Source organism: Dermacentor andersoni, chromosome 11 (genome assembly GCF_023375885.2).
Source record: "Dermacentor andersoni chromosome 11, qqDerAnde1_hic_scaffold, whole genome shotgun sequence".
Taxonomy (NCBI): Eukaryota; Metazoa; Arthropoda; class Arachnida; order Ixodida; family Ixodidae; genus Dermacentor; species Dermacentor andersoni.
Genome location: NC_092824.1, coordinates 44912658 through 44921396, shown reverse-complemented (window position 1 = coordinate 44921396; position 8739 = coordinate 44912658).

Genomic DNA, 8739 nt, shown 5'->3' with positions numbered 1-8739 from the left:
TGTTGCCAGCGGATCGAAAGCGAAACTCGTGCAGGCAGCTGCGTGCAGGCTCGTGCAGCATTCGCCGCAGTGAAAGAAACTGCTTCTTTTACATACGATTAACCAGTGAAACATGTTCAGCATAGTGGCACGTTGAGTATAGTGGCACGCTGTATTGAGAAACTATTCAATTTAGTTTCCCGCGCGACACCTCATGTGGAGTTAGGGATATTATAACAAGGTGGAAAGAACAATTAAAGACTGAGATCATCAGGCACTTACTTCACCCAAAATTCCTCTTACCGAGATGTCACCTTTGTCCCACATAACTCCCAACAGCTGCCGAGAGCCGCCCGGCCCCATTCCTTCAAATAAAGATTTTATTCGTTCATTCGATCGTTCAGTCCTTCGATCATTACCATGCGATCAGCTAAATTGGCGCGATCCCAGCGTTAACGGTGGCGTCCTAGGTAGCTAGTATGTCTGAGTCACGATGGTAGTAAAAAGGAGGTAGAATTCAAGCGAATATTTCTAGAAAATAACGGCACCAGAGGCTGTATTATGAAAGGGACCTTTCCTTTCCTTCTGTTATATTTCTTATAACACGCCGAGGCAGCGGTGGAGGCCGGGCCGACATATAGTGGCGATAAATGAAGACTTGTCATCATGTCAACTAGTGACGATGGATAAACAGAAGGGTAGATATGAGAAGGGTTGTTGCGTAATATGGCGCTATGCTGGACGACTTTTTTATATTCCATACGTGCGTAATGTATACCAAATCACAGGTTCGATAAATATATATATATATATAGCTCGGGTATATATATATGTCAACACGGATAAACTATGCATTGAACAGACTCGGGCTTATATGAGAGCCTAAGCCCGGCGTGGTCCGCGGGTCGGGCGCGGGCGAAGAAAATTTTGACGTGAACCCGAGCTGCTCGATTGGGTCGATCGGGCCCGGGCTCCAGTCGGCCCCGTATTAGGCTTGTTTACGGCATCGGTGATTAACTTTGCAAGACTCTCGACTGCAAAAATTTCCGGCTAGCAAAATTTTGGGTCAGTGGCACCCCAGTGACGACAATGACGTCCTATGGAGATCATACGGACGTCCACTACTAGGACATGGATATTCTATTCGGATGTGTCGAATACGTCCTGCGGATGACTCTCACATGACCATTTGGTCGCATTTGCCGTGTCCTGTGGCCGTCCCTTGCGTGTCCGCGGGGGACGTACGTCATGGGGATGTGCTGCGTACGTTTTACGGAGATATATGCCAGGACCTTTTGTACAGTGTTCGCCATAAAGTGTATTACGTTTGGAGCCCACGCTGTGTGAGAGATGCAACGGGCAGACCACCCACGCATCGAGAGCAAATACTCGGTCGTGGATAACTGTAGGTCGACAGTAAATGTGAGGTAGTGCGTGGAATCTGGAAAGCAGTGATGGTCTCAGTACTAACGTTTGGAAATGGCATTCTGCACTTAAAATTGGATATCTTGTCTGGATTGGAAGTTAACCAAAGATCGGTAAGCCCGCTGAGTTAGGGAGCCACCGTAAAACCACAAATGAGGCAGCGAAGAATGACATGAGCCAGGCTTTTTTTTTTTGATGTCAGAGAAGCGCAGAGCGCAATTATTTTGAAGAAAGACTCAGGAACTTGGATGCAAATAAATGGCCGGCTAAAGTGCACAAATATTTGTACCTGAAAAGCATAGACACAGAATCGACGAAGAGGTCAAGGAAGTTGGCAACCAAGTGCAGGGTAATTGAAAGTATAAATAGACAACTAGCTAGGAGTCAGTCAGATTTCGTTTAATATTTGTTCATAACAATTTGTCGCAAAATATGGTATACAGACAAGGGACCCAAAGTCGGAGACTGCACCGGGAACCTTGGATTAGAAGTTATATAAAAAAATAAAGTGGAATACAGAGCAGAGAAACAAATTATGAAATAAGCAAAATATAACCAAGAACCTGATTGCCTACACACATAAAAGACAAAAGGAAGAGGAAAGATGCACAATCAATGGTAATTACACAGCTTCTAAATAGCAAAATAACATTGTAGGAAATTAATCAGACAGCAAATAATTCTTGAGTTCATATTTGTAAGAGTACAAAGTAGATGACAACTTAATGGAATATGGAAGACTGTTCCAAAGTTTAAGCGCGCCAAAAGAGGAAGCCATTTTTCCGTAATTAGTACGACGTAAAGGACACGAGAAATTTCCTTGTGCTGCAAACCTTGTGTTACCGGGATTAAAAAGATCAGAACTAATGAAGTTGTAAGAAACTTGTTGAGTTAGTAATATGAAAAAATAATATCACTAAATGATAGTTAAACAAATCAGTAACTTGAACAATGCGTTTTGTACGTAGTTGTGAAGAGGCGTTACAGAAAAAAATGGCTTCTCGTTATAATGCGGATAGCCTGATTTTGAATGTGCTGAATAGAGGAAAGATTACAATGATAAGTATTACCCCAAGAGGCGATGCCATAAATGATATGACTATGAATGAAAGCGAAGTATAACGATAATAATGCTTCTCTGGAAAAAAATGCACGTGATTTGAGTAGTGCTCTAATGCCAAATGCTGTTTTTTGTTTGATGTGTGCAATGTGGTAAGTAAACTTAAGGTGGGGATCTAATTTGATGCCGAGGAAAGAAACACAAGTGGAGGCAGGAATGTCATGCCCATTCAGAGTTATGGTCGGAGAGCAAGAAAAATGTCCCTGTGATGACTTAAATAACATGAATTGCGTTTTCGTAGGGTTTATAACTAGAAAATTGACGTTACACCATTCAGTAATTTTTGACAGATCACTGTTTAGTTTCAAAGTTAGCGAAAGTAATGATTCATCCTAGAGGGCAACATCTGTATCGTCTGCGTATAATATAGGTAGGGTATAATTAAGGCAGTCAGGTAAATCATTTATATTAATGGAAAATAATAGTGGACCTAAAATTGAGCCCTGAGGCACTCCTTAGTTAATAATTTTGCTTTCAGAGAAAGCCCCGCCTGCGTACACTGTTAATTCACGATTAAATATATAACTTTTTAATAAGTTAAGAACTGGACCAGAAATGCCAACAGACTCCAGTTTAGTAAACAAAACTTTGTGGTTTATTGTATCAAAGGCTTTAGTAAAGTCTTAAAAGACCGAGCCAGCAAAGTACCCGAGATCAAGTGAATGTCGAATACAATCAGTTAATGCAAGCAAAGCCAAGTTAGTCGAGCTTCCTGAACGAAAACCGAACTGACAGGGTTTCAGCAAGCTAAATTTGTTAAGGTAAATGTTAATACGACGAAGTATTAATTTTTCTACAACTTTACTAATTGAAGATAAAATCATATAAGATGATAGTTCGCGACTTGAGCTTTGTGACCCTTTTTATGAACAGGAATGACTTTAGCTTTTTTTTAGACTTCTAGGGAATATCCTGGTTTTGAACATAAGGTTAATTAAGTTACTGAGAGCATAAGAAATAGTCGGGGCAACAAGCTTTAAACGAAATGCGGAAATTCCATCAAAACCAGCACTTGTGTCCTTTAAGTTGTAAATCTCAGTAAGGGCTTCTTCAGACGTTACAGGAAACAAAAAGAAAGATTGCTTGCATAGGCTTGTATGATAAACAGAAGGAACATGGGTAGTATAATAAATTTCATAAAAGTGATTACTGAACGCACGAGCAATGCTAGGCGGGTCAGTGATAGTCACATTATTGTAAATTACTTTTTCAGTGGAACTGCCAGAACGCGGTGCATTCAAAAACTCGTTGATAAGTTGCCATTGTTCTTTTAGATGAAACTTATTTTTCATGAATTTATTTTCGTAATATTGCCTTTTTGATTTCTTTAATAAATTACTCAACATGTTGCAATATTTCTTCTAGCGTAATGCTAAATTAACACTGAAAGGCTGTTTTTTAGTCTTCCTATACATGTTTTCTTTTTTCCTCGTGCTCACAAGTAGCCCATTAGTGATCCAAGGATTATGCGGAAATTAAAATTTCTTTTTGCACTTAACAGTGACAATGTTAGCATGAAGAGCTTTTAAAAGTAAAGAGGAAAATAAATGAAGCGCTTCTGGATTTAGTTTGGTACCTATATCTGTCCAGTCAATTTTGTCAATTGCATCAACAAAACTTATATTATCAAGACAAACGTAAGATAGCAGGGATCTGACCTAGGAGGGTTAGATTTGAAAGTGACGAATACAGGGTAATGATCTAATATGTCTATGTCAATTACACCAGACTCTGGTGAAGGCGAAGTATTAGTGAGGGCATGGTCTAAGAGGGAGCTGCTTCCTGGAGTGGAAATCCTGGTGGCAGAAGTTATTAATCGCTCAAGCCCAAAGCCAGTAAAACAGTCCGAATAAGCGCATACAGTACTATTGTCGACATCGAGCAACTTATATTTATATCACCTATAATTAAGACAGGCTTGTTTTCACTAGTAATTGTTAGAAGAACTAAGCTAAGATGACGAAGGAAATCAGGTATGGAAGAAGATGGAGAACGGTAAATACAGCCAATAATAATTCCGCTACAATAATTTGGACAAGACAAGGCATCGGTTTCGATCGAAATAGTTTCACAGTGAAATAGATGTATAGAAAGGTCCAGTCTACGCTTATATTTAATGTGGGGTGCGACAAAAATCGCGCTACCACCATGTTGATATGCAACACGGTTGCAATACACAGGCTGATAGGCATGGAACCCGTATAAATTGCTATCAGCCGGGCCAAGCCTTGTCTCAGTTATGCAGATGAATGAAAAAGTGTGGGAAAGTGAGTCGATGAATGAAGGAAGATATGTTATCACGATTCTTACGTAAACTTCGCGCATTGAAGTGAAGCAATGGACAACCAGCAGATTTAAGCAGTGATGTAGCTTCAGAAGGTGAAAACAAAGACATGTTTGAAGGAATGACTGAATGACTAAAACACAGACTAATGGTAAATCAGGTTTGTTTGGACGTAAGAAAATAGTGAGACAAACAGAGACAGCGAATTAGATGAAAAGAATGGAAACAAAGAAGTAAAGCCATTTCTGTTTCGTTATGTCTCGTATAGGCGACGATAGAACACTGGCCCTTTGTTAACGGAGGTTAACTGGGTTTATTAAGCATGGGGTACACAGCAATGGGTGCGGTTACATGGAGGTACAGAGAGTAGAGTGTTTTGAGACGCAGCGGCCGACCAACAGGAGAGGAACGGGAGTGCCAGACGCAACTTGATCGGGGGTCTGCTCAGAGTACATAGAGGAGGAGTGCTGCCGCGACGGTGGGAGCGGAGGTTTCAAAAGGGGCGCCTGGCCGGTGTGTAACACTTCACGTGCAGGATGGCGCCGCCATCTCTGGAGCCTTCTTGTAACATCCTTCCTTTTTTGTAGATAACCTTTCAACCAACGGCAATATCCTCGATCCTCGTGGGAAGTCTTGTGGTTCTTCGAAGTCTGACGGAAGTGCGGTTTGCCTGATTTGTCGCGCTGGTATCCTCTTCTGGTTGCGTTGTAGTGTCCAGCTGTTCCTGTTGGTTTTTATCGGCAGTCGCAGAAGGTCTTGGTCTGATAAATGCTCGGTTACTTCGAAGCACGCTGTCACCAACTTGAACTTCATACGATCTTTCGACAGTTCTTGTTATTGTCAGTTTGACTCATCTCCCGCCTTTGAATGGTCGAACTGTGACACTTTGACCTTCGCTTAGGCTCGGCAAGTCCTTGGCTTGTCTGTCGTAGTACAACACTGCTTTTTGCTTTTTCGCCTTTCTTTTCTCGCTCACGTCGACTGCTTTGGGTTGCAGTAGCTCCGATGATGTTGGCAAAGTCATTCTAGTGCGGCGACCCATGAGTAATTGCGCTAGAATAGCGTTCAGTTCTTGCAGCGGAGGGTTTCTGTAATCAAGAAACGCCATTCGTGGGTCTGAGTGGCTGTCTTCTGCTTTCTTGAGCGACATTTTTGCCGTCTTTACGGCTGATTCAGCCATTCCACTGGAACGCGGGTATCCTGAGCTTGAAGTTTTATGTTCGAAGTTCCGGCTTTTTGAAAAGGTGTCGAATTCTTCGCTGGTGAATTGTGGTCCATTGTCGCTTGTCAGAATTCTTGGCATTCCGTGTCTTGCAAAGTGAGACTTTAGTTTGAGTATTGCTTGATTGGAGGTCATTGGTTTCAATTGATCCACTTCCCAGAAGTTGCTATAGTGATTCACTGTGATCAATAAGTTATTTCCTTTGAATTCGAAAATGTTGCATCCAATTCACTCCCATGGATAACTTGGTTCTGGGTGAGGAGAGAGAGTTTCTCGTTGCAGGGAGTGTGCGTGCTTTTGACACACTTCGCACCCTGAGATAAGGTCTTTAATTCTGCATTCATTCCTGGCCAAAAGACACATTCAAGAGTGCGTCGAAGACAGCTCTCAATCCCAGGATGGGATGAGTGAAGTGCCGCTTTGATCTCGCTTTTCAGGGAAATTGCGACGATTAGACGTAATCCCTTGAAAATGAGGTTAGGTTGTCTTCAACTGTGAGCTTATCTCTGTATGTGAAGGACATGCGCGTGTCTTGGAGTAGTTGACGCTTATCTTGTGGCCAACCTGTCAAGATGATTGCTTTCAATCTTTGCAGTGATTGATCTCTCTCAGTCACATACGAAATCTTTTCCAGGGTTTCTTTTCTCACACGAAGGTAGTGTAAGACGTTGATGCTTTCAAGTTCTTGTTCATTGCTTTCGTTGGGGAGGAACGCACGTGACATCGTAACAGCCAAAAGTAATTCTTAGCCTGGTCTGTGCTCTGTGACAATGTTTTATCTTTCTGTCTGAGGAATCATGCCTTGTTGTCGTCTTGGAACTTGATCCAATCGTTTCTTCAGAATCGCTTGCAGTGGCTTGTGATCATTGATGATCGTTGTTTCTCTTCTGAATGGGTACTGGTGGAACTTGTTTAATGCGGAGACGATAGCCAACATTTCGTTTTCAATTTGTGCATAGCGGATTATCTCGGTGTAAGTGCTCTGCTGACGAACGAGATTGGTTGTCCGTCTTGAAGAAGAGCCGCTCCGAGTCTAAGATCGCTTGCATCACGCTGAATTTCTAACTGCTTTCGCGAGCCGAAGTAGGCCAGAATTGGATTTCTTGTCACAGCGTCTTTTGCCTTTAGAAATGCTTCTTGCGGTTTTCCCCAGTGGCATAGTGTATTCTTGACAGCGAGTTTTCTCAATGGCTCGAATACACGCGAAATTTTCGGCAAGAATTTGGAGAGGTCATTCCGCAGAAACGTTGTATTCCTGGGAGGTCGACTGGTTTTGGTATTTGTTCCATTGTCTTGACATCATTTGAACAAACTTTCAGTCCTTTCTTTCTCAGCAAGCGTCCTAGAAAGACAGTTGATGATGCTCTAAGCTGAGTTTTTTCTGTGCTGAGACGAATTCCAATTTGTCAGCATCTCTGGAGTAGACTCTCTAATTTCTTGTCACTGTCTTCAACAGCATCTTTTTAATTTTCGCGCGCTCCATAGATAAGAATGTCGTCTGCTAGGCAGAGGACTCCGCGAAGTCCTTAAAGTGCTACTTGAAGTCTTTTCTAGAAAATTTCGCTGCTTACGTCAAGTCCGAACGGCAGGCGGAGCCATCGATAACGACCTTTTGGTGTTTGAAATATGGTCATAAAGCTTGACGCAATATCGAGAGAACATAGCCAGTAGCCCACTCGCAAGTCTACTTTTGTGAAGATCTTTGTTTTGGCAAGATCGGGCAGCACATGATCGAGGATGGGCAATGTGTGACGTTCTCGTTCGAGAGCCTCGTTCCGTGCGTGTGGGTCAATGCATATTCACATTTCACCATTTTTCTTGGTTGCCACAACCAATCTGCTCACCCACTGCGTTGACTCTGCTACACTTTTAATGATACTTCCTTTTTCCAGGCTTGCCAATGTTTATTCTAATTGAGGTTTAATGCTCACAGACACTCTGCAACTTGTTATCACTTTCAGAAGCGTATCTGGCTTAGTCACAAAGTGTACTTTTCCCGAAAGTGTTCCTAGAGTGTCTCCAAGAACATCTGGGTATTTTCCCACTATGTGATGAGTAAATTTTCATCTAGAATTTCGTCGATTTCAGCCACAAGGTTGTAGTCTATGGTTATCAGACCCATTTCTTTCAGCTGTCGTTCTTCCAATGAGAGGAGTGAGGTCATCTTTAACCACTACGAATCCTACAGAATCTCTCTGTCCATTTGCGGTTGTAACTTCTAGTTGCGCCTTGCCTGAACAGTGAACTTCCCTTCCATTCCACGCTCGCGGTGTTGTTGTCTAGCTGGTATGACGTCAACAGCAGCACCGCTTTCCACTTGAAACTTTACTTGTGTTCCGTTCACTCTCAGAAACGTGTGGACTGAGCTTAGTTTGTGGCTTTGAACTGGCAGTATGTTTTCATCCTCACCACCTACTGCCAGGCCAGCAATTACCTTGCTGCTTTTACAAACTGCCGCGAAGTGATTTCGTTTCTCGCACTTGCTGCATGCTTGTTTCCAAGCTGGGCATGCTTCTATTTTGCGCTCGTGGCTACCACCGCAATAGCTGCGTTTTGGTACGTTAGATTTTTGTGATTTTCTTTTTGCGCTCCTCGAGTTGGCATTGGTGCGACGAACGAATTTCTTCACTGCGTGCACGGTCACGCTGCATGCTTGATGGAGTGGCCTCTTTAAATGCTTTTATTCGAATTTTTGTTGTTTCGTGTGCT